Below are 26442 nucleotides of genomic sequence, written 5' to 3'. Positions count from 1 at the left end.
GCAGCCTTTCCTTGGTCACTTGTATCCTGTCTTAGTTTCCTAGTGGTCCTGTAACAGAAATACCACAAATGGGTGGCTTTAAAGAACAGAAATTAGTTTTCTCACCGTTTTGAAGGCTGAAAGTCCAAATCAGAGTCTTGGCCATGTCAATTCCTTTTCCTCGGTAGCCCAGGCGTTCACCTGGCAGTCCCCCCAGATGTTTGTTTCCCCCTGGGTGTGCATATCTTTGTGTCTCATCTGCTTATTTTCTAACTCAGAAGTGATCAGATTGAGAACCCACTCTGCAGGGTTGCTAAGTCAGAACTGACTCTACATAATTTTTTTTTTTCTTGGTATGATCTAATTAACATGGAGTCAGGGAAATATAAAACCATGGAACAAACTCACAGAACTATATACGTTATGATGTCTATCATAATCTCAAATGGTTAAGAGACTAAGAAATTGAAAAAATCCTGTTACTTCACTCTTTTAACTAGTCTTCTATATCAGCAAACTACAGCTCATGGACCACATCAGGCCTGCTGCTGGTTTTTGTAAATAAAGTTTTATTAGAACAGCCACACTCATTCATTTATATATTGTCTATGGCTGTTTTCCCCCTACTCTACCATGGCAGAGTTGAGCATTTCCCTGACTCCAGGTAGATGATACGATGTTCTAAAAACTTATAAGAATATTACTACATTTTGGAGACACTGATTTAGTTGCCAGATCTGACCAGGGAGTTTTAATTTATAGTTATTTGAAATCCAGGAACGATTTCAATCACAAAGCCTTCAGATTCAAAAAGTCTTTGGATTTAAACTTTAGCTTATATCTTTTGTTCAGTGACACGAGGCCTTATTGGAGGAAAGTGAACTTCTGAAATTTTCACACAGATTTTAAAAGTTAAAAAAACAGTAACATCAGCCTTTACTATAAGTTTACTATGTGCCAGGTATTACCGTAAATGTTTCAAATTAATTATAGCAGCAACTCTCAGTGATAGGAGCTGTTATTCCCATTTTACAGGCAAAGAAGGTGAAGTTAAGTGAGTCACCCAAAAGTCTCAGTTACTAGTATTCAAAACAACGGTCTGGCTCGAGTCTGCTCTTAATGGCTACCCACTACGGCCTCTTTATTTTTAAATTGAACCTTAAGATACTGTTATCATCAGCTTATTGAAGCTCACCATTTGGTTCTGAGAATCATGCCCTTTCAAAAAGAGGTGTGTCTGTTTTTAGTATAGAATAAAAGAACTTTAAAGGCCAAGTATCATTCAGTCTCATATAAATCAAGTCCTATAATTCATAAATAAGGAAAATAAGAGCCGGCAAAGTACAGGGACTTGCCCAGGTAGCCAGGGAGTAATGGCATTAACAGGACGACTTGGTCTTTTGACTCCCAGACCATGCAGGCACTCTTGACAGACACCCTAAACACTCTATCTGAAATCTCCCTGTGTTTGCTTCATCTCACCCCCTTATAGCAGTGGAGGTTACGTACTGCAGCACTGTAGGTTAAATGCCACAGTGAGTGAAGCCTGGTGAGTGAATGAATGAGTGTGGCTGTGTTAGAACAAAATGCATTCCCCTCAGGGTGTTCATTTCCCCGTGGACTATTAAAAAGCCATTGCTCCTACTGCATGTAGAAGGAGCCTGGATTCTGGAGTGGCCCACTAGGGGAGAGCCATTTTAAGATCTCCAAGGCAATAGGTCTGCTTCCTTATAGAGCCTCCACCCCCTTCTTTCAAACGTACATATTAAAATACACCCATAAACCAAAGCGTTTACCATAGAGTCAACTCCGACTTATGGCAACCCCATGTGTATCAGAGTAGAATTGTGCTCAGTAGGGTTTTCAATGGCTAATTTTTTGGAAGTAGATTGCCAGCCCTTTCTTCTGAAGTACCTCTGGGTGGACTTGAACCTCCAACCTCTTGGTTAGTAGCTGAGCACATTCAATGTACCATTTAGGATTTTAGGTTTTTAGGCTACGAAACTTTTGAAACTGCTTTTTTAATTTTGCCTATGAAGTTATTTGGCTATGAATAATTCATTTAATTTATAATTGGTTTCTCTGTAATCATCAGGCATACTCAGGAATTCTTAGAATGTGAAAAAAATCTAACCTACATGTTATTGAATATGATGCATTTTTGTATGAATGCTAAATGTAACAATTAGTAAAAATGACAATATGGTTTTCAGACATTTAATTAAACATTTATTAATTTTGACATTATAGCTTTTTCTTTTGATTTTGGAGCCCATATTGTTTTTCCTACTCAAGTCTTACACATCTTTGTGAAACCTTAAAAAGTTGGCAGGCTCTGTATATAGGTTTGGCAGAGGATATTTCTACATAGGTGTTTGTATGTGCTGCAAATATATCCAGGTATATAGCAGAGCACACAGGGGGCACAGTTATGAAAACTTTAGCCGTAACCAAACACTTTGAGGCACTGAGTCAGTGGGCACGAGGGCTTAGGACCATGGTCTTGGAGAGGTATCTGCATCAACTGGCAAAACATAGCCCACAAAGACAATGTTCTACATACTAATTTGGTGAGTGATGATAGGAGTCTTAAAAGCTTGTGAGTGGCCATCTAAGATACAACTATTGGTCTCTTGCCACATGGAGCAAAGAATAGTGAAAAGTCTCAAGGAAACAATTAGTCCGTAAGACAAATGGACCACAGAAAACACAGCTTCCACTAGCCTGAGACCAGAAGAACTAGATGGTGCCCAGCTACCACTACTGACTGCGCTGAGTGGGAGCACAGTAAAAGGTCCTAGACAGAGTGGGAGAAGAATGCAGAACCAAATTCAAAGTCATAAAAAAGACCATACTTACTGATCTGATAGAGACTGGTGGAACCCCTGAGACTTAGGCCCTTAGAGATCCTTCAAACCTGGAACTGAACCCACTATTGGAGATCACCTTTCAGCCAAACAATAAACAGGCCTATAAAGTGAACAGTAACACCTGTGAGGAACGTGCTTCTCAGAACAATCAATCACGTGAGACCAAAAGGGCAGATGTGCCCAAAAGCAAAGTTGAGAAAGGCAGGAAGGGGCAGGAAAGATAGGCGACTGGAAATGGGGAACTCAGGAAGCAAGTCACATTGAGGGGTTGCAACTAATGTCACGAAACAAAATGTGTATAGATTGTTGAATGGGAAACTCATTTGCCCTGTAGACATTCACCCAAACCTCACCCAAACCGTAAAAAATAAAGTGTTAAAAACAAACAAAGTTGGCAGGCTCTAAGTCTTGAGATAAAATGACTGTGCACCTGGGTACGAACCAGGGCATCAAACCAGCTCATTTGGTTTCAAACCCCTGATAAGAATTTGCATTTCCACCCTAGGTATGTGAAAGAATCACATATACTTCTTAACATGTAGATTCTGATTCAGTATATCTGGGGGTGGAAATGCAAGGATTCAAACTGGAATGAACCAGTTCGAAGCACCAGTACAAAACCCTGGCTCTACCACCTGCTAGTTCTGTGTGCAACACTGGGAAAAACTGAACCTTAGTTTCTTCATCTGTAAAATGGGGGTCTGTCCCAACGAGGCCGTGCTTGCTGTCTTGGTGTTGGGTGAGGCATCCACCTACCTACAACTGTCCTCATTTGTCATGTTGGCCAGGGCAGAAGTTTTGGTAGCTCTCAACACCTCTTCCTGGTACCTGTCACCTGACGCAGGGGATAGGGAAAGAGGTCTTTCTTCCCCTGCCTCAGCGTCCCAAGGAAACTGGGTGTGACTTTGGGGCTGTCTCTGCTGTAGGATATGACACACTTATCTGCCTTCTGCTCTTTCTTCCCACCCCTCAGTTTGGCTATCAGAAAGATACCCACCAGCCCTGGGGAAAGCAGGTGGGAACAGGCAAAAAAACTAACTCTGCCATCCGCTTGGGTCCCAGTGATGGACGTGGAGAAGATGGGCAATGGGCCCTTGATCCTGCACCAGGCAGGCCAGGGCGCTCAGAGGTCACTGCTACCCAGGCAGAATCAGGGTGCACCAAAGCCTGTCCTCCGGCACCATGCTGTTTGACAGACAGCGGGTGGGGGAGGGGGTGGCTCCTGTATAGTATCAGAACGTGATTGTGAGAAAGTGCTGCACCGATAAACGTCAGGTGCCTCCTCCCGTTCAAGGTCTTCTGTTCACTTCGACCCGTGAGCATTGAGTTTGCTTGGCCAGGCATCAGGGCTGTCCTGGACAGGGCTTGTTTTTTTCCTCAATATTTCTCTTCACAGACTGTTTAAAAGTCTGTTATTTCTTCTGCCTCCTTCATGCCTCCATTCTTTATTACATTTCTGATAAATTCTCAATTGAAAATTACAACTAAAAATAAGAGTCAAAGCGAAACGTTTAAATGTATAAAGCTCGTTATTAAAACCTAGGACATATCCAGTACCATCTGCCATGGAGTCAGTTCCAGCTCATGGCAAACCCACCTGCGTCACGATAGAACTCTGCTCCGTAGGGTGTTCAGTGGCTGGTTTTTTTGGAAGTAGGTCTCCAGGCTTTTCTTCCAAGGAGCCTCTGGGGGAGCTTGAACCTCCAACCTTTCTGTTAGCTGAGCACATTAGCACTACCAAGGGACTTAGAACATACACCTAATAACAGTCCCGTCATTTCCTTAAATTGTGTAAAAACAGAAGGCAGTCATTCACCTGACTTGACATCTCCCTCACTTCCGCTTTACTGAGCGGAAGTCACAACTGCGGTTTCCCAGTGTGTTCACAGGACACTAGTGGGCTGAGCCGCCGGCCCTTGCTGGTTCTGGCGCCTGTGCTTCACGAACATGGAGTATCTGTGCACATTAGTGCGGCCGCTGCAGAACACAAGAACATGAAAACAGAAGGCCCCAGTCACGCAGAATCGCCCGAGCACAGAGAAAACCATACTGAAGTTCTTCAGTGAATGAGGCAGGGGCAGATTGGCCGTTAGGTTAATCAGGCTTAAATTCTGAGGCCCCTTACTCCCATGGTCCTCTTCCAAGGCCCTGCTCTAATTTTGTACTCAAATTTTGTATTCTTTTTTAAAAGGAGAACCCGTTAAACTCTCTAGCCTTCAGGCCCCACAAAAACGGCCTCTGCCCTGGGAAGGGGCTGTGTGGATTTCATGTGATGTTTTTACTCCTTTCCTATAAATCTGTCATGTTGAGAACACATGTCGAGGGGACATGTGTCAACATCACTCAGAAACGATGGCGCTGGTACCAGTACTAATAAATATATTTCAAACGTATTATTCATGACACCTTGAGGACTTGTATTGAAATCTTTTTTTGTTTTTTTTTTTCTTTACAAGATTCAGCTCTGTTAGGAATCTATTTGGCTGTGAGAAAAAAGGAATTGGTATATTGCTGCTTTTATTTCTAGGTGATATGTTTGTCCTCCTCCTAGGTTTTAAACCAAAAAACTAATTCTTGATGGTTTGAGGCAAGTAGTTGCATCATTATCGTTATGACAGTCAAATTAATTCTTTCTTTTACCACTTGAAACCAGCGGAGGTGGACGGTGGCTTCCTGTCGTCTGTCTCTAATGATGGAAGCCTCATTGAAAGCGAAGATTTTGGAGGATGAAAGACTGCTGTGACTGCTATTGATTAACCAGCCTATTGGTTTCATTGTTCAGCCCTCATTGGCCCCTTGGGCAGAGGGATGCCCAAGAAAAACATTGCTGACATTTTCTTGAAAAGATGCAATGCTTTGACAAAGACAGCTGCGTGCCTTAAAAAAAAATACAGTTTTGATGTGCGTGCTTTAGTCTTTTCAGAAGTAGGAGTGATTGACTGAAATATGTGAAAGACTTCTTAAAGTGATGTTGGCTTAAATGTCTATCTGAGGTACTTGAGTAAAAATCAGTGTTAAGATGGTGATTGTCAAAGATGGCACGACTTAAACAATTTTTAAGAAGAAATTGCTGAAGTAGGGAAAAAATAAAAGGGACAGATAATATATTTACAGACACTAGAGTGATAATGTTTCATTTGAGTGAACATTTCCCAGTCTTGTACCAGTGAAATCCTGAATGTGTGTAAAATATATTTTTAATATGATACAGAAAATAAAATGCTATTTTAAAATGGCATATTTCAAAACTTATACAAATGCTACAGCTTCTGTTTAACTGATCATTTTTATCCACTTGAAATTAGATGTAAGGCTGTTCTGGAGTTCTGGATGGCTGTGCTTTGTATACAGGTGTGATCTCTTTAACTCATCCCAATACTCCATCTTCTATTCTCTTTTTATTCCCTAGCAAAGATCTAGCTTGTGCCTAAGTTTACTCTTTAAAAAACCAAAAACCAAGCCTATTTTGCCGTCAAGTTGATTCCAACTCATAGCGACCCCATACGACAGAGTAGAACCGCCCCATTGAGTTTCCAAGGAGCAACTGGTGGATTTGAACTGCCAACCTCTTGGTTCACAGCCATCGCTCTTAACCACTGTGCCACCAGGGTTTCCTGCTTAGAGACTCAAATTATGGTGAAGTTTTACTGTAAGTTATTTTTAGAGTTACGCCTTCCCATCCCAGTGTTTTACAGGGAATTTTTAATGTTCTCTAGTAGTATGACTATGTTTTCTTCCCTTGTTTTGGAATTGTCTAAAGTAGTACTCTGAATATCAGGTTTCCTTACTGCAGCATTGGATGCAACGTTTTAATTGTGTATGACAGTACTTGTGAAGCTATTGATGTGACACTTGCTGAATTTGATTACAGATAGCAAGTGCAGAGAGCTAGCTCTTAGAATTGTGGCGTTCATTGATTCTTAGTTGCGGCAGTTGCGACATGCCTGCTTGGAGTTGAGTGAACCCCGATTGAAGCCTGAGTGTTCCCCGTAAGGCTGGGTGATCTGGAGCAGGTTACTTACCTTTCTAAACCTTGTTTAGTTATCTGTGGACAGAAGCCGTTGCCATGGAGTTGATTCCTACTCATAATGACCCTATAGGACAGATTAGGGTTTCCAAGGAGTGCCTGGTGGATTCAAACTGCCGACCTTTTCGTTTACAGCCATAGCTCTTAACCTCTGTGCCCCCAGGGCTCCTATCTGTGAAGAGAGAGTAGTAATACCTGTCTCAGAGGGCTGCAGTCAAGGATTTAATCAGGTGAGGTATGGCAAGAGTGCAGCACAGTGCCTTTTACAATAAAAAAGCACTCAGTAATTGATAACTGTTAAAATCATTTAATCATAACCACGACAGTAATAAAAAATAAATATCTGCTGAGTGTTAACCACGTACCAGGTACTATATTGTAGATTGGGATTAAAAACAATAGAAAAGATCATTATCCCTGCCATTGGTAAGGGCACATGTATTTAAGTGATAATGATAAGATAGTAACCACACTATGGTTTTTTGTTACACACTATTAGTAATTCATCCTATGATATTCTGTGAGCAAGGATAGTATGTCGCTTCAGAAAAAGTTAACTTCATAAGCTAAACAGATTCTGAATTAACAAATTCATGGCTAACACTACCCTGAATCATCAGTTAGAAAAAGGCCCAGGCTTCTGGAAAAATTCATTGTCTTTCTTACCTAAAGATGATCCCAGTGAGGGTGGATTTTTGTTTCTACTTTTGTGCTTTCAAAAGGAGAATTGGCAGGCAACAAGCACTGTATTTTTATATTTCCATCAGATCCAAGGAGAGGTTCTTTGACTTCAGACTGTGTTTGCTAGTTGCTGGTGGTTTTGCACATCATAGATTGTGTTTCTAGAGACGGAGGCTAAATTGAACGTGACTGGGAGGTGCGGATGAGCCGGTGAGCTCAGTGGTCTCCCATGAGTGCATTTGACGCCTCTGGAAGCCCTGCTCCCCGCCAGAGCCAGCAGGTGGCAGAGACTTGTGAGGGCTAACCAGTGTTTCTCCATTTCATTTCAAACACTGACTAGTGTTTGGATTCAGGTAAATGAGATAGCTCAGACATTCCATTCAGGGAAGTTGAAAGATGATAAGTGATGGAATATTTTTAAAAAACCAGGAGTAACCGGAACTTTAAGATAGATTTTTTTTCTATATTATTAAAAAATCCAAACCAAACCCGCTGCTGTCAAGTTGATTCCAACTCATGGCGACCCTGTAGGACAGAGTAGAACTACCCCATAGGATTTCCAAGGAGCGCCTGGTGGATTCAAACTGCCGACCTTTTGGTTAGCAGCCATAGCTCTTAACCACTATACCACCAGCGTTCCCCCTATACCACCAGGTACAAGTTAAAGTCGAGGATATTTTAAAGATGGCTTTTCTAAGTTGAAGTGTTCTAAAATTTAAAACTTAAAAAAAAAAAAAAACCCAAATAAATACTTAAAACACATTTTTTATTAATACACTTGTTCTTTCATATCCTTTCAAAACCTAACCCACTGCCATTGAGTCGATTGTGTCTCGTAGTGACCCTACAGGACAAAGTAGAACTGCCCTGTAGGGCTTCCAAGGCTGTAAATCTTTATGGAAGCAGACCACCACCTCTTTCTCCTATGGAGCGGCTGGTGGGTTCAAACTGCTGACCTTTGGGATAGCAGCGGAGTGCTTTAACCACCGCACTGCCAGGGCTCCTTCGTATCCATTCAAGAAACCTACAAATCAGATGTTACAATGGAGTTTCTCTAGCAGCGGTCATTTTGACGTGATACATGCCTGCCTTATGGTCATGAATTTTTTCATTTGGTTAATACAATCTTCTCCACGAAGCATGGTATACGGAGCCTTTTTAAATGGCTTTAATCCAATGCACTTGAAGTTAAAATAGTCCAAAAGGCAAGAGGGTTGTTCCTGATGGCAAACTTGCCTTTTCTGCATTTTTCCATCAGGGAGGGGAGGTAGCAGGGGACTGCTGACACTTTTAGCTCCATGTCCAGGCCTGACCTCACACAGACGTGTCCAGCCTGCCTCACGGGGCTGTCTGACCTTGCCTGGACCTCCTTTGTTCTCGATCTTTTTTTTTGGTAATGACTCCCGTGTGTTAATTTTAATTTGGCAGGAGCATCTCAGGGCACCCGTGTGTTGGGGTAGACTAAGGGCCAATCGGAAGAAAGGTGCCACAGCAGGAGCTGGGCAGGGACGGGATGAGTGTCTCACCCATTTTGGAATATCTGGGTGAAAAGTGGTGGTGAGGCTTGGTACCCACCCTAGGGTCAGGTCAGCCCTTTTGAAATAGGGAAGATACAATAAAACTGAAAGGCAGTTAAAAATTCTGAACAGGGTTGAGTATCCCGCTGAACATACAGAAGAGGTATCTTTAAAAAAGATTTGTTAATAATGTACTTTGGGGATTTAAGAAAGAATTGCACACCTAGTTCAGGGATTATTCCCCCTTCCTCCTGATCCATCACCAAGAGTGAATTGGCTCAATAAACTTTCACTGTCTACATGCTTCTTGTTCCAGTGGCTCCTGGTAGTCACTGGACAGGAGGGGCTGAAATACATTTTAGTTGATAACAGGCAAGCTCTCCTTATCTATAAGGTAGCCAGAGAGGTTAGATGGAGAAGCTCCCTCACACAGCAGTACCAAAGCTCTCCCTGTGAGTTCGATCTGTCCAAAAAGTGAGGTCTACCATCTAAATGAGCTTGTTCAGAAGGCCCAAGTGACTTCCCCTCCCAACCAGAAGTGTGATACAATGAACGGATGGATCCACTACAAACAAGTCTGTGGTTGTTGAAAGAGGCTCTGGAGGGCTCAGCATCTTTTACTGCCTCCAAAACTTCCAGGGGGTCAAGGGTGGAATTCTTAGGGCTTAAAATACGGTGTCCCTGCACCCTCTCCCCATAGCTCCCGCCCTTGACACAAGCAACTACTGGGCACAAACACACATTTAAAGGACTGGGGGGATCTTCCTCAGGCTCATACTTCCTTAAATTGAAAACAGAAGCCAGAAAACATCTTCTGAATGTTTAGTATTTTTTTTTTTTTTTTAGTCCTTACCATGGATAGGGCAGTATGTCCTATGCAGTCTATGTATATGAGAGTATAATTCCTGCTATCTGAAGGATATTGGTAAAACGTAAAAAGTGAAACATTGGATAGCTTGGTAATACAGAAGGGAGTAGTATCCTGGATTTTGAGGAGAAAGGTGAGGGAAAGCCTTTGTGAGGAGAGGTCTGAGTAGATGCTGAGAGGAAGAATTTGAATGGTAGGAAAGGAGGGGAGAGAGACTCACAGGTTGGGGGGTGGAATGAGCAGAGCCCACAGCAGAACTCCCATAGAATGTTCAGAAGGAAATGTCCAAATAAGCCAGACAGGAAGGCTTTGTTGGGGGCAGGACTTGGCTCTGTGGAGTTTAGATTTATCCTATAGATGACGGGGAGTCATTCTTAAAAGGCTGGTGAGCATGGAGAACTGAATGGTAAAGCTAGTATATATTAGTAGTGGAGCCCTGGTGGTACAGTGGTTCAGAGCTCAGCTTCTAACCAAGAGGTCAGCAGTTCAAATCCACCAGCGGTTCCTTGGAAACCTATGGGGCCCTTCTACTCTGCGCTATACAGTTGCCATAAGTCAGAATCGACTCATGACAATGGGTTTTCTTTGGTTTTTTGAACCTGGTAGTATAGTGTAGAGTTATTTGGAAAGGGTGGTTTAGGGGGCCATTACTGACTGAAGAACCCCCCTCTGAGCCAGGATGGGTCTCCTCTGGCCACTGGCTTTTGTGTTCTTCATGGTGAAAATTGATTGACTTTATTGACACAGTTTGCTTTAAGTAAGAATCTAATTTTGAAAATCAGGTTAGTAAATAATACCATTTTGCAATAATTTTTGCTTTTCAAAATGGTTGTCTTCTTAATAAAGAATTGCAATAGAATGACTTTATAGATCAAGCAGTTCTGATTATTTAAAACATGATGTCTGTACTTCGGTAACACCCACATTGGGTAAGACAAGGCAACATGTATCTTGACTGTGTCAGACTTTATCTCTTCATTTGGTTGATTAATCGAATCTACATTATTAATGTTTGATGATTACTTTCTGGGGTAATAAAGCTGACTTTTGTGTCTTCTTGAACAACAAGGCCCGTGCTCTGAATAATAAAGTCCTGACCATTTTTAGTTGGGCAAAATTTTATTAACTAGGATGCTTCCTCTTTTCTTGAAATGTATAATAATTCAGCCTACCCTTGTTTTTAGTTTCATATAAAGCTGAATTTTAGTTCCTTCTTGACTCAGTAGCTGGCTGGCTGTTGATTTTACATTTAGGATGTTTCAGTTGAGAAGGAAAAAGAAATCACCTTTTGGGTGAGAATGGGGAGGGATGATTAAAGACAGAGCACGTTGTTTTCCTTCCCCCTGTGAAATGGTGGTTCACCAAAAGAAGAAAGACCTTTGTGAAATGCAGTAGTTCTCTTCCAAGTAAAATTGAAGGGTCACTCCAAAGATTAATGATCCTGAGATGTTAATTCAGGAGAGAATTTATTTTTAAAGAATGAGATTTATTCTGAGCCAGAGGATCCTGGGTTCAGCTGGGAGACTAACGAAGCGTGTATTTTACTTTGTGTAGTTTCTGGTGGCACTGTCAGCCATCTGGCATGGGGCCTGTTTGCAGGAATTTTAGATCTGGTTCAAAGTCTGTACAGTCAAACTGTGAGATCCTTCTTCATTGGGAATTTGCTCAGAATACCTTTAGGGGGTAGCGTATTTCTTTTATACTCGGAAGATTTTATGTATGAGCGTTCTGTGTTTTTATGACTCTACGATGTTGGTGTGAATTCTTTATTAATTATTAACATATTGCAGAGGTTAAAACGCACATTCTTCACAGTAGGGCACTAACCATCCCTGGATTGTACGTTGTTGTTCCTGCTTGGGGCCAAATGTAAAATGATTTATTGATATCCTAACCAATTCTCTCCCCAGATGCTGGATGAGTCTTAAATTCCACTTTAAAATAGTATGTTTCTCGTTGTATGAGGCTTCTTCAGAGTTGGTTTGTATGGAACAGCAATACCTTGATTTTCTTTGTCCATGTTGACATTGACTTCATCACTTGAACCCCGCCCCTTCCCTGCCTTCTTGCCCCCTTTTCACCAGTACACGGCAAAGGCCCATCCGCACGTGACATTGGCTTCTCCAAGTAGATTTGTTCTAATTAAACAATAAAACAGTCACTGTGCCTGTGAAAATGTGCATCATCAGGAAATGTTGTTGTTCGTTGCCGTCGAGTTGATTCTGACTCATGGCGACCCCATGTGTGCAGAGTAGATCTGTTCCATAGGGTCTTCTTGGCTGTAATCTTTATGGAAGCAGCTTGCCAGGCCTTTTCTTCTGCTGCACCACTGGGTGGGTTCAAACCACCAACCTTTAGGTTTGTAGCTGAGTCCAAAATGTTTGCCCCACCCGGGGACCTTGATAGGGAGAAGTGAAGTGGCCGTGGCTTGGGTTCAGATCACAGAGTTTCTTGATGTGACCAGCTGTGATGATGACAGCACTGAGCCTTCATTAGTTCAACTTGATCATGTTTGAAAAGAAGATTCTCCATTAAAAATAAACTGGGACAGGACAGCCAGTGGGAAGTACAGGCTGGGAGCTCCCATTTGTTTTCAGCCAAACCTTCCAGGAGAGATGCCACTCATCTGAGTGTGGACCCTCACTGGTCACTGCCACCCAGGGCCTGGTGCTTCCCAAATCAAACTATCCCAGTGAATCAGACAGACCGTTAGGGTGGCACAATGGTTAAGGGCTCTGCTGCTAACCAAAAGGTCGGCAGTTCGAATCCACCAGCCGCTCCTTGGAAACCCTATGGGGCAGTTCTGCTCTGTCCTATAGGGTTGCTGTGAGTTGGAATCCATTCAGCGGCAGGGGGTTTATTGAGGTTTACCTAGAGCCAGGTCAGCACTTGGTTTCTAGTGATTATAAGAGCTCAGGTGTGATGCTGCTCACACTGCTGGGTGGTTTAGCCTTCTCTCTGTGATATTTCTCCATTTGGACCTCATAAAAAATATAATGTCTTTAGAATGCCTAGATTTGTTCATGATAATTTATTCTGCAGATTGGGGCTTAAAAAAAAAAAACCCTTGCTCAGATTAATGGCTATTCCCTGGACATCAGGCAAACCTCAATACTGCAATTATTTGTATCTTCATTTTATGGCTGCTCACTGACACTGAGCTTAGAGCTAGGGAAACACATGGGTGAGCTGAGCTCTCACATAGGAAGGGCCAGCCACAGAATGATTTATGGTCAACAGGAAGAGAGGGAGAGGGAGAAGGAGAGGGGGGCGGGGGAGAGGAAGAGAGAGGGAGAAGAGCAACTGAGGACCAATCATGCCAAAATGAGACGCGATTTGCTGCTATTTTCCTTTCTTGGTGTGTTTTTCCTGGGTGCCTGCTTCCCTCCTGCTGTGGTGTGTGTGCTCGTGCATAAATTCAGGTCAAGTACAAAACCCTGATTTCTCTATTCGTCATAGGAGCGAGTAACCTGCTTATCAATACCTAACACGAAATCGCAGCTCATTTGGCTCATGACCTTATTCCTATATCATTAATGGTTGAAATAGCGTTTGCTTTGCCGTTAATGCATTCAGTTCAGTAAACTGAAGCTGTCTGGACTTTTCACTAAGCCTTTCCCACTGAGGGTTTCCCTGGACCAGATCACTCCTGAGTCAAACAGAAAAGCAAATGCCTGGACAGGTTTCTGAGATTTTCTGGCTCAGACATAATTTACAGGGCACATCGTTTTCAAATAAGATTTTTTTTGTGGCTTTCATTTTCTTTTTTTTTTAAATCATAGATTCTGTAAGTACTGGAGAATCAATGAACTGTTTACTAAAAATATGAATTGCAGAGACTTACCCCCATAAAGCGTTCAAGTACTAAGGGCTTTTTTTTTTTCCAGTAAAAACAAAGCATATTTAAGAATAAAAATAGAAAAATGGTTCAACACCTAGCACAGAGATGCTTTTCGAATGAATCCATCTTTGCTATTTAATTTACATTTTGAGGGCTCATTAGGATGATGCATGACGAGACTGGAGAATAAAACCTACTTCCTGAACAAAAGACAAGCTCTGTGCTCTAATAACATTTTATACCAGCATTTCCATTTGTCAGAAGTGAGTGGTATTTATCCCTATGATTATTTAGAAATCATTCTCATTGTCCTTTATGCTGTGTCCTCTTCTGGGCATTTTAATTCAGAGTTTGACACCTACTTATTAACTTCCGTGAAGCATGATGTAGTACCAAGGCCTGTACTCTGTGAAGACTTGTCCAGCCATGTTTGTATGCCTGCAGCTGTACACAAATCAGCTCAGTTTGGATTTGTTTCCATCAGAAATGGAAAGCCTGTTGGGATAGCGTGCAACCTCTGCCTCCTCGGCAAAGCCAGGGCTGGCTGGCTGCTGACGGCCTCTGTCTGAACGAGCGGGCTCCCAGAGTAGGCAGAAGGGGAATTTTCCTAATTATGGTACAGCCCTTATAAATAAGTGCAGCACTTCCACTTCCCGAGCTTCCCCTGCCTACTCACCCCAAACGACGCTCGTCTGTCCCCACACCCTCATGCCCACTCCTTCCCTCTGTGCCCCTCACCAAACCTACGTGCCGGCTGCCACACCCCCCCATTATCCCAGATTGCTTCTGCCCTGGCTGGCTGGTTCCTGGGCTGTGTATTTTCGCATCCACGCAGTGGGTTAGGTTTTTTTTTCCCAGGGCGGGTAGCACCCTTTTGAAATCGCGTGGGAGTTCTGTATGCGTGATGCAATGCAGACCAGGAATCCTAGAGCGAGGGGTGCTCCATGTGGCATAGCAGCACACCCAGCCCACGCTGCCGGGAAGCAGCCCATGGGACCATCCTGCCCATCACATGGTCTCCTTTCCAGCCTTATTTTCCACCCCCCACCTCAGAATGCCAACTAATTTTACTTGTGACTCATTCTGGAGGTTTCATAAAAGGGCAAGTGTCTGTCTGCTCTTTCTTGAGGAGAAAAACAGCTCAGGCACTGAGTCAGAGGCTCAGAGGGAGCGGGTCACCTCAGCAGGTCCCACAGCGCAGTAGGGCTTCCCGAGGGCACATGACAAAAACCAGACGACGTGGCTTGGTTCCGTTCACTTTAATAGGATGTCCAAGTGTTTCATCGTCATTTCTCTCCTCATTCCAGAGTCACTCCTACTTGCTTAAGTGATGTTACTTTTTAGCAGGGTGGCGCACGGGGGCCAGGGTGGACCCAGTAACACAAGAGTGAATTCTATGAAAGTAAAAATCCGGATATTAATTTTAAATCTCTCTTATCAGACGATCTTTGCTGCTAATACTTTAAATTGATATTCTGGAGGAAATCCAACTTTGAGTTATTGGTCTGGCTTCATTAGCAATTCAGTGAACATAAGACCACCTTACCACATTCATTGTTATTTAAAATATTAGCGAGTGATACTATTTCTATTTTGTCCTTAACTACTTTTATATTAATGAAAGTTACAATGAGAGTTGATGATGGAGTAAAAAAAAAAAAAAAACCAAACCCCTTGTGTCGATTTGGACTCATAGCGACCCCATGGGGACAGAGTAGAACTGTCTCATAGGGTGTCCAAGGAGCACTTGGTGAATTTGAACTGCCAACCTTTTGGTTAGCAGCTGTAGCTCTTAACCACTACACCACCGGAGTACTTAGCTGCTTTATCTGTTCCCACGTTGTTGTTGTTGTTAGGTGCTGTCGATTTGGTTCCAACTCATAGTGACCCTTTGTACAACTGAACAGAACATTGCCCGGTCCTGCGCCATCCTCACAATCGTTGTTATGCTTGAGCCCATTGCTGCAGCCACTGCGTCAGTCCATCTCAGTGAGGGTCTACCTTTTTTTTGCTGACCCCCTACTTTACCAAGCATGATGTCCTTCTCCAGGGACTGATCCTTCCTGGTAACATGTCCAAAGTACATGAGATGAAATCTCACCATCCTCCCTTCTAAGGAGCATCCTGGCTGTGCTTTTTCCCAAAGAAGTTCCCAAGGACATTAGTAATTAAAAAATACATAAATACTTAAGAAAGAGGTGAAGACGTTAAGGCCAGAGCTTCCGTATTTGGGGCACAGAGCACCGGCGTGGTCCCTGGGAACAAGGGCAAGCCCCAGTGACCTGTGAACCTGGCCCCATGTGAAACGATGATCACTTTCTTTGGCTGCCTTTGACGTGAACAAGAGAGAATAAAGATCACTTGTTTCTATCTAGCTGACTTTGAGTCAACTCTCCGGAAGTTCAGAATTACCTTCACAAGGAACCCGTGACCACTCCCTTACCGCCAAGTGATACAGAATTCATACAAAGGCTGTTCATCGAGGACGCGGAGGAAAAGCTGATCCGTAGCCTGTGGTGTTTATGGAGTGTGTCATGAATGTTATAAATGTCATTGTTTTCCACACTTACGGAGCTTCTGTGAAGTTGATGAGTGTGGTTCCGAAGATTTAAGCATAATCCCTGTTCACAATCTGAATTTAAATAAGCTTGGAGATGGAAATATAAACATAAAAAGTCAGGGAAAGGAAATGATTTCAAGAATGGAATTCTATGAACCTGCAGAACTCATTACGGGCCGTGTAGGGATATCACAGACTTTTTCAAAAGCATAAATAATAGGTATCTTTGTTAAGGAATACAATCTGGAAAACAGCTTTCGAATGCCTACTCGTGTTTTACGTTTCTGTCACCGTGACCAGCTCTGGGATTTTTTTTTCATCCCGCTGAGCTACCACTTCATTGCCTTTTCCCAGCAAATTCCTGGGGTGCCGGTGACTATAACCCTGTGCACACAAAGAAAATGGATGTCTTTACTGTGAAGTGACCTAACTTGGTGGCCTTAGGACCATTTAGGTTTTTTTGTTTAATTCAGATGTTTGAAAAATATCCCACAGATATAAAGAATTGAGGTATGTAAAAAGAATTTTCCTTTAAATCTGTGTGGCGTTTTTTGACTAACCAGTACCAGTGGCTGTCTAGTCGATTCTGACTCCTGCTGACCCTATGTGTGTCAGAGTAGAACAGTAGGGCTCCACAGGGTTTTCAATGGCCGGTTTTCCATAAGGAGATTCCCAGGCTTTTCTTCCCAGGCACCTCTGGGTGGACTTGAACCTGCAACCGTTTGGTTGGCAGCTAAGCACGTTAAACGTTTGCACCACCCAAGGAATCTATTTATTGACTAGGATGCTGTTTACATAGGAGTTCTAAAACAAGCTTTAGTCACAGGTACTGGGAGTCTCCCATTCAGCATCCCTTTATTTGGGAGACTTAAGCTCTTCCAAACCGAGAGGTTAGTGATAGCTGTCTTAACTAATTCATTGAAATGCTTTGTTTGATCTTAAATTTACACTCATCACTTATTCTTTTTAGATTTTATCAATCTTCATATTAGTATTGCCTTAAAGAGCGTGGGAATAGGAAGAAGCAAGCTGGTGCCCACTGACAGAACTCCAGGGCGTTTTTTCCTTAATTTTTAGTAAAATCCACTTTTTGTAAAGTAAAACATAAAGGAGAAATCCTGAGAATTTGGTTCAACCAGGAAGGCTCTGGGTGTTTCAAACTCCATCGTGAATGGGTAAAACCACTCCTTAGGATTTCCCAATAAGTAGGTGATTATAGGTTGAAATTTTCCTCTGACTCTGAAGTATAAAAAAATCCGATTAAGCCAAATCACACAGGGCTGAGCCTTCCAGAGCAGACCTATTTCTCCCAAAAGTTGTAATTTAGCCACTTAGCATTCAATTGAAAGAATTTAGTTCCAAGGCCAAATTGCCCTGCCTTGATTTTTCTTCTCAACTCAAGCAAAACTCACTGTTGACCTGGAGAATAGAATGTTGCCCTCAAGGATGTGCAAACTTCCTCTCCCGCCATCTTGTTTCCTCCTACATCTTGCTATAAAAATGCATTTTATAGGATGTCTATTTCAACACAGAATTTAACTGTTAGGTACTTTTACAATGTTAAATGGTAACTGATTGAAGTAAGTTGACCTACAAGGAGCCTTGGTGGCGCAGTGATTGTTTGCTAACTAAAAAGGTAGGTCCGTCAGCTGCTTTTTGGGAGAAGGAAGTGGCAGTCAGCTTCCGTAAAGATAACAGCCTTGGAAACTGCATAGGGCAGTTCTGCTCTGTCCTATAGGGTCTCTATGAGTCAGAATTGACTCAACGGCAGGGGTTAAAATGGCCTACAGTATCACATCTGTGGAGTTGGGAAGCAGTGCGAGGGTGTGATACAATGATAGTGTGATTAGATTTGATTGATTGGTTGATTCATTCAGTCAGTCAACATACATTTTTTAAGTGCCTTCTGTATGTCTTTTGAACCATTTTATCTTCAGCACCTAGAATAGTGTTTGGCACATAATGGTAAAAACCAAACTAGTTTCTGTGAAGTTGATTCTGACTCATGATGACTCCATGTGTGTCAGAGGAGACATGTGACCCATAGGGTTTTCAATGCCTGATTTTTCAGACATAGATCACCAGACCTTTCTTCCGAGGCATTTCTGGGTGAATCTCCAGTCTTTCAGTTAACAGTTGATCACTTAACCGTTTGGTTAGGCAAAGCGCTTAACCATTTACACCACCCAGGCACTCACAGTGATGCTTAGTATTTGTGGAATGAATGAAGAGTGAAGAGTATTGTTTTGAATGGAAGAAAATTAATACCTAGCACCTGGATGTTAGTGTCTCGTATTTGTTTTAAAAAAAAAAAAAAAAAACGCTTTGCCATTGAGTCTATTCTGATTCATAGTGACCCTATAGGAGAGAGTAGAGCTGCCCCATTGGGTTTCCAAGGAGCAGCTGGTGGGTTTGAACTGCCAACCTTTTGGTTAGCTGCCAAGCTCTTAACCACTGCGCCACAGCAATGTCCATATTAAGGGACAAGCAAAAGTTATAGTTTGCTTCTAAACAAAGTAATATGCTCATAGAATAATTTTGTGTGTTCACTTAATATTTTTATTGCATTCCAAAAATAGTATTTAGGCTTCATGTATTTTGTGAACATGGCATGGAAAGTGTGCCTATGGAATAATGGTCTTTAATAAAGCGCCTGTGACAACTGTACCATGAAGGAGGTCCCCTGCCTGTGTAATGGCTTCTGCCACCCATGGGCTCACCGTGTCTCTTCCTTCACGTTGCTAGTCATTTCCCTTTCTCCTTGGTGATTGACGATTCCAGCCTCTTCATGTTTTTCAAAGCCCCTGTCACTGCAGGTGATGGACATTTTCACCTGATGTCCCACTTACATCCCAAATACATGCCCCAAACAGCTCATTATCTTCCTCCGACCTCGTGTCTAAATTGCATCTCCTCCTAAACGCCCCATCTCAAAGCGTCACTGTCCAACCAGTCACTCATCCAAACTAGAAACCCACAGGACGTCTGTAGTATTTCCTCTCTGCCATCGAGTCTTCTTGGTTCTCATTATCTTTTTTTTTTTTAATCCTCTCAAGAACACGTTTATTCCTCACTATCCCAGAAATGCTGTTAGTTTAGGCTGCCATTATCCCATCTCTCTTGAACAACGTTAGTATACCCCTGCTGCTCTGCTGGCTTGCTGTTGTATCTTACACCACCCCAAGTTATCTTCTGTTCTCTTGCTGGGGTGGTCACTATAAAATCCAAGTTTGATTTTAAGCGCTTTTCCTGCTGCAGTCTTTCAGCAAATGCCCATTGTAACTGAGGCCCCATGATGACTTAGATGAAAAGTTGGAGGAAAAATGTTGCAGACTGAGAAACAGCATGTGTAAAGCTCTCACCAACACTGTCAACTTGATTCCGACTCATGGCAACCCCATGTGCAACAGAGTAGAACTGCGCTCCATAGGGTTTTCTTGGCTGTAATCTTTACGGTTTGATGGCCAGCATTTAGGTTAGAGAGCTTCCAAAGAGCAGATGGTGGACTTGAACTGCTGACCTTTTGGTTAGCGGCTGTAGTTCTTAACCACTGTGCCACCAGGGCTTCTTTAGGTTAGTAGTTGAGTGCAAACTGTTCCACCCAGGGACCCATGCAGAGGCCTTAGGATGGGAAATATCTCTATACTTTAGAGAAACTGAAGGAAACCCAGTTTAACTAGTGCTTAGTGAGCCGAGGGGAGAATGTTTTGCAATGAGAGTGGAGAGGTAGGGAGGAACTAGATCATACAGGACCAACTAGGCTGTGTTTGATAAAGTCGAGGGTCAACAAAAACAAGGAACGTCCTCAATGAGATGGATTGACACAATGGGCTCAACAATGGGCTAAACCATATCAAAGACCATAGAGATAATGCAAGACCAGGTGACATTTCATCCTGTTACACATAAGGTTGCCACATGTTGTAGATGACTTGCCGGAAACTAACCACAACAACAAGAAGGCTGTGTTTTATGAATTTTGTTTTTTTCCTGTAGGTGAAGGCGTTGAAGGGTTTTAGGCAGGGTAATCTGATTCCTCTTTTACAAAGAATACACTAGCTTCTATGTGAAGAATGGCTTGGGTGAGAATGGAAGCTGAAAACTGGTGAGAAGGGAGAGATCACGATACTTCAAGCTGAGATGGTGGCATTGGAGGTGGATCGTTTTGGAGGTGCTGTGGACATGACTTACTAAGTGGATGTGGTAATAAGAGAACAAGTAGGTCTACAGGGTGGCCAGTCATTAAAGTGAGAAGGATGGAAAGAAGAGAAGGTTAGCAGCAAAGATCAAGAGTTCAGTGTTAGACATTTTGAGCTTTCTGTGAGATATCCAGGTGGATGCGTCAACTAGGCAGTTGGATAAGTAAGCCTGGAGTTCAGCAACAGATCTGGGCTGGAGACAGAAATGTAGTAATCAACAGATAAATGATGTTTGAAGCCACATGAGTACATGGCATTGCCTAGGGAATGAGTGTGAAGTGAGAGGTGAAGAAGGCCCAGGACTGAGTCTTTGGTAACCCCTACTGATATTCACTGACTGAGGAGGAGCTGGCAAAGGAAAACAAAAGTTTGAGAAAAACCTGAAGTTACTGATGCCATGGAAGCCAAAAGAAGAGAGTCATTTAAGGAGCGTGGACTCATGCTTTCAAATGCTGCTTCTAGAGATGAAGATCGAAAAAGCTCGTTGGTTTTGGCAACATGGAGGTTATGAGTGACCTTAGCATGAATAACTTTTGTGGAAAGATGGGGAAAAATTCAGACTGGAGTTGTTTGAAAAGTAAATGTCACAGAGTGCCTGGCAGACTGTATCCAGTAGAGCTGCGTGTGGGTTTCTGTGTATAATTAGTAAGGTCACAGCCTTCCAGAATCTAGTCCTTGTTTGAGTCAGATGCGCTATTTATTCATTCAGCCAACAAGTATATACCAGGTACTTACCAAGTCCAATACCCCAGTGGTGGGAGAATTTGAATGTCAATTGCCAGAAGGTCTTGGGGGCATCTGTTTATTTATTCAGCCAACAAATATTTAGTGAGTACCTACAATGTTCCAGGCACTATCCTAGGACCTGGAGAAATAATAGTGGCCATAAAGCCAAGGTCTCCACCGTCATGGAAGAAAATTCTAGCAGAGGAAGATGTTTCTGTTGTTAGCTGCTGACAAGTTGGTGCCCAACTCATGGCAACCCCACGCACAACAGAACAAAAAGCTGCCCAGTCCTGTGCAATCCCCATGATTGGGTGCAGATCAGACCGCTGTGATCCACAGGCTCTTCATTGGCTGGTTTTCAAAGTAGATCCCCAGGCATTTCTTCCTAGCCCATTTTAGCCTGGGAGCTCTGCTGAAGCCTTTTTAGCATTATATCAACACACAAACCTCCACCATGGCTGGTGGCTGTGCTTGATGTTCGTTGGCTGGAAATTGAACCCGGGTCTCCTGCATAGAAGGCGAGAATTCTACCTCTGCACCACCATGGTCACACCAGTGGAGGAAGATAGATAACTATAAGAAAATAGAATAATTGCAGATAAGTGATAAGGTTTGTGACTACAAGGGAGGGAAATGGATAGAGAGAGTGTCTTGCAGTGGAGGTGAGGGGGCTTCTTTAAGTAAGATGGTCAGAAAAGCCTTCTGAGGGTGCGGTACCCCAGCTGAGTCCTGCTCCTGAGGAGGCACAGCAGAGGGCAGAGTAGAGCCTGGGGGGCTGTTTCTGACCTAGAGAACATCCAGAGCAGCAGACCTCTGGCAGGAATCATCTGGGCATGTTTGAGGATCAGGGGAGAGAGCACCGTGGCTGGAGCCCAGTGAGCCCAAGGGGAGACGATACAAGATGGGGCTGGAGAGACAAACTTCAGCAATGTCATCAGTAAGTGCTCAAAACAAAAGCAAAAAGCACATAATCTTAGAAAATCCTGCAGATTTGTATTTTACTACACAATACATCCAAGTCTGCTTTAACTAAAAAAGAGAAAATTTCAAGTTAGCACCATCGGGAAGAACAGCCCCAACATCAGTTCGCTGTCTGTTTGGCTACAGGGACAGCCATTTTTTGTCCCAAGTCTGTCAGTTTTGAAAACCACGCTCAACTGACAAGAGCTGACATTGCACATCGGGCTCAGGGTCCAGGCAATTTCTTGTCTCTGTCCTGGTGTCACTGCATTTTTGGAACCCGGACTCACACAAATACATGAATATAAATGTAAACTTTTTTCCTCCAGTGTTTTGAGTGATTCCTAAGCAATGCCTCGGAAGAGACACTCGGAGCGCTGTGCCGGGTGGGTAGGGTTCTCAGGCCGCCGTCAGGGCAAGTTACGGGGATAGGAGCTTCTTCAAGACGGCTGTAGCTGTGGGTCATCTGGTGGGTCATCTGGTGACCTGCAGGAGTCTCTGACCTGTCGTTCCCTCTCCTGATCTCAGGAACATACTCAAGCGAGAACGCTTTCAATGAAGATGACTGATAAGTGCTCACCGTTTAAAACAAAGCAAAACAAAATCACTAAGATGGCAACTTTTATCACACGTGAGTGAACCAAGAAGAGTCTCTAGTGACCCAGAACCCCTGCTTAGCTAACCCTCACACGGCACTTGCTGTAGGCCAGCTTTGTTCTTCATTCTTTATGTGAGCTATTCCGTTTAGTCTCATGACAACCTTATGAGATATTTACTATGAGTTACCTCCGTTTTATAGACAGCATCACTGAGGGCCAGGGAGGTGAAGGAATTTATCTAAGGAACAATTCTCAAAGTGTAGTCTCTGAAGGTCTCGAGACCCTTACAGTGGGTACGCAAGACGACATCTTCACGACGATGTCAGTGTGTTATTTGCTGTAAAGCAGCTCTGACTCACGGTGACCTGTGTTTAACAGAATGAACTGTCACCTGGTCCTGCACCTTCATGACCATCGGTATGTTTGAGTCCGTTGCTTCAGCTACTGTGTCACTCTATCTCACTGAGGGTTTTCCTCTCCTTTGCTGACCGTCTCCATTACCAAACATGGCGTCTTTTTCCAGGGATTGGCCTTTCCTGATGATGTGTCCAAAGTAAACGAGTCAAAGTCTCGCCATCCTTGCTTTTAAGGAACATTCTGGCTGTATCTCTTCTAAGACTGTTCTGCTCCTTCTTAGTTTATAACAATACGAAGATACTATTTGTGTTTATTCTCAGTGTTGGCATTACACCAGGTGTAAAAGCAGTGGAGACAAAAACTGTAGGCACCTTAGCATGGCTGAAAGCAGTGCCACCCAACTGTATTAGTGGTCATTGCTTTCTCTTTTCCACGTACTTGCAGCTGAAAAATAAATACCAGGATGTCCCAATGAAGCCATAAAAATTATCTTTTTATTAGATCTCGCAAGTTAAGCACATGTCTTTCTAATACTGGGTAAATGAGAAATGTATCTAAGGCACTTCTACTGCCAGCTCAGATAGGACGGTTGTCTTGCTGGAGTTGTGGGCTGGTCTAGCCTTTTTTTTCCGTGGAATTTTGTTTGTACTTGAAACGATGGTTGACAGACAAACTATGGTTTTCACACTGGGGTATTTGACAGGCCTTTTCTCAATAACGGATGAAGTGAAACTGTCGTCACGTCAATGAAAACAGTGGACAGTGTTGGTTGCTAATGTTAAATTTGAGCTTTTAAGCCAAAAATTAGAATTTTAGGAAAACTTAGACTTGCCACCAGGAGCCTGACAATGACTGTCCCTTAAACACTGAGTGGCTTTTCTGATGAGACCGGTGGTAATAAGCTATGTTACAATGCTGCATCCAGGCCTTTGAAAGGACGCTCGTTGGTGGCCCTGCAGGGCTGGAGATAAACTGACACATTTGAATGCTGCTTTTTCAACAGTTCTTACTAATCAACAAAGTCCTGTGTCGTTTCCAACCCTCCCCCAGGACAGATGTTATAAATTCCAAGATTATGGAAGTGACATTTTAGATTGTGGGATTCTGTACAGTAGGAATAGTCCCTGGGTGGCGCAGAGTTGAAGTGCTCGGCTGCTGACTGAAAGGTGGGAGGTTTGAGTCCACCCAGAGGTACCTTGGGAGAAAGGCCTGGTGGTCTAATTCTGAAAAATCAGCCATTGCAGACCCTGTGGAGCACAGTTCTACTCTCACATGCGTGGGGATTTGATGAGTCAGAATCAACTGGACGGTGCCTGGTTGTTATTGTTGCACAGTAAAAAGTATGTCTTTGTCATCTTTGAGTCTCTTCCTCTCTCCCACCCTCACCACCTGGCCCTGTACTTGACGTATAAGCACAGTAAATACTGAAGAAATTCTTAATCAGCCTTCTAGATATGGAAAGCCCTTGATGAGACTTAAGAAGCACTATAATATTATCAGAGCCCTGGTGGCATAGTGGTTAAGAGCTCGCCTGCTAACCAAAAGGTCTGGCAGTTCGAATCCATCACGCACTCCTTGGAAACTCTGTGGGGCAGTTCTTCTCTGCCCTATAGAGTCACTATGAGTCAGAATTGACTCGACAGCAACAGGTTTTCATAATATTATCAGCAAAGTCATTCATTACGAGTAAGTTCTGTTGATTCTTCTCTGGGAATACTGTTAATCTTGAAAAACCAAACCCGTTGCCATGGAGTCAATTCCGACTTCCCAGGCATGTGTGAAATATATAGTCCACACCCGCTCTGTATCCAGACTACCTGGGCCAGCTTTGCTTGATATCCATTTGTGTGTGAGTTAAGTATGAAGATTGGGGTCAGCAGGGTGTGGCAGGGGCCACCTGGAATGCAGAGCTAGGGACTTATATTAAAAATAGGACTGTTGGACCTTGCACGGCTCCTTTCTTCTTCATGTAAAGAGATGACTTCATACAAAGACCACAGTGTGAAGAATGCTAACTGTGCCCTGTTGCCTCTTGGATATTGCTAAGAGAGGACCAGAGATGATACTGATAAAATGTCCAGTCAGCTACATGGTCTTCTAAGACAGAGTCACAGTTGTGGGCAACCTGTCTCCATTTCTCATAGCCTTGCTGCTTCCACTCAAAACCCCCAGCCTCTTCTCTAGAACTTCCGTAACAAGATAAAGGAGTCCTCCCTGAAACCACTTCCTCCTGCCTCAGGTCACATCCTCCCTCAAGGCAGCCCCTGACAGGCTCCTCTCTGGTCTGCCGGGCTGTCTCCCCTTCTGGCCCAACATTGAATTTCAGTCGGTGGCAGCTACTGTCGAGTGTATTTCAGGTGCTGCGCCCTCTCCGTGAACTATGGAAGGCGTGATTAGCAGACACAATTATCTGCTTTAGGATTGAAAACAAACAAAGAAACATATATCAGAAGAGCTAGATTTTAATTATTGCCCTGTGGTGGTCACTACTTGGAACATTGGTGTCTGTAAGTGTTTATTCCTAAAGAAGGTAGGGAGTGGGAAATGGTTAGAAATTAGAATACAGGATTTTTGTTTTTTTCTTCTTCTGCTGAAGAAGCCCAGCACACTTAGAAAAGCTGCAAAAGCGTTCTCCGGTTCTGGTAGATCCCATCTGTGCCGTTTTCAATGACAAACTTCAAGTACACAAGCTGCAGTGAAAGGACCTAAAAAAAAAAAAAAAAAAGCAGAGACGTGCGTGTTAATGAGAGGGTACTGTGTGACAGCTGCGGGAGAAGCCAAGCTCTGTCTCCATCGTGCCCACCTGTCCCGGGGCACCATTAGCCTGCTCACACTTCCTGAAGGAAGTCTGACATCCCCAAGTGTCACCAGAGCCCAGAATGCCCCAGTGGGCGCATTACCGCCTGGCGTCTGAGGTGACTCTGGCTCTGACCCCCCAGCAACGTGCTCTGGAAACCCCAGTGAACTTGGTGGAAGAGATGGTGAGCCCCTCCTCTGTTCTCACTGCTAGGGGAGGGAGACATGAAGGGCTGAAGGAAGACTTTGTGGAAGAACACTCTGACGATAGGAGTAAAACAGCTGCAGCCCTCCCTGATCTGGGGAGGTCATCAAATGACCTTCTCTAGAGGCTTTTGAAGGAAGAGGGTGGCCAGCCATCTTTTTGAAACTGCAGGCCCTGGGGAGATGGGATGATGGATTACTTGACTGCTGGAGATTTCTTCCAGCCCGGTGATACTAGTTAAGTTATTCATGGTCACT

The 26442-nt window shown here is 43.4% G+C and overlaps 1 protein-coding gene across 7 annotated transcripts in view; it reads left to right on the top strand.

Moving 5' to 3' along the window:
• Positions 1-26442, top strand: part of AFF3 (ALF transcription elongation factor 3) — a 667929-nt gene that overhangs the window by 273806 nt on the left and 367681 nt on the right. The gene's annotated exons all lie outside the window — the stretch shown is intronic.

Source organism: Loxodonta africana, chromosome 15 (assembly GCF_030014295.1).
Source record: "Loxodonta africana isolate mLoxAfr1 chromosome 15, mLoxAfr1.hap2, whole genome shotgun sequence".
Lineage (NCBI taxonomy): Eukaryota > Metazoa > Chordata > Mammalia > Proboscidea > Elephantidae > Loxodonta > Loxodonta africana.
Note: the sequence above shows the minus strand (reverse complement) of the source record. Positions and strands in the feature narration are given on the sequence as shown.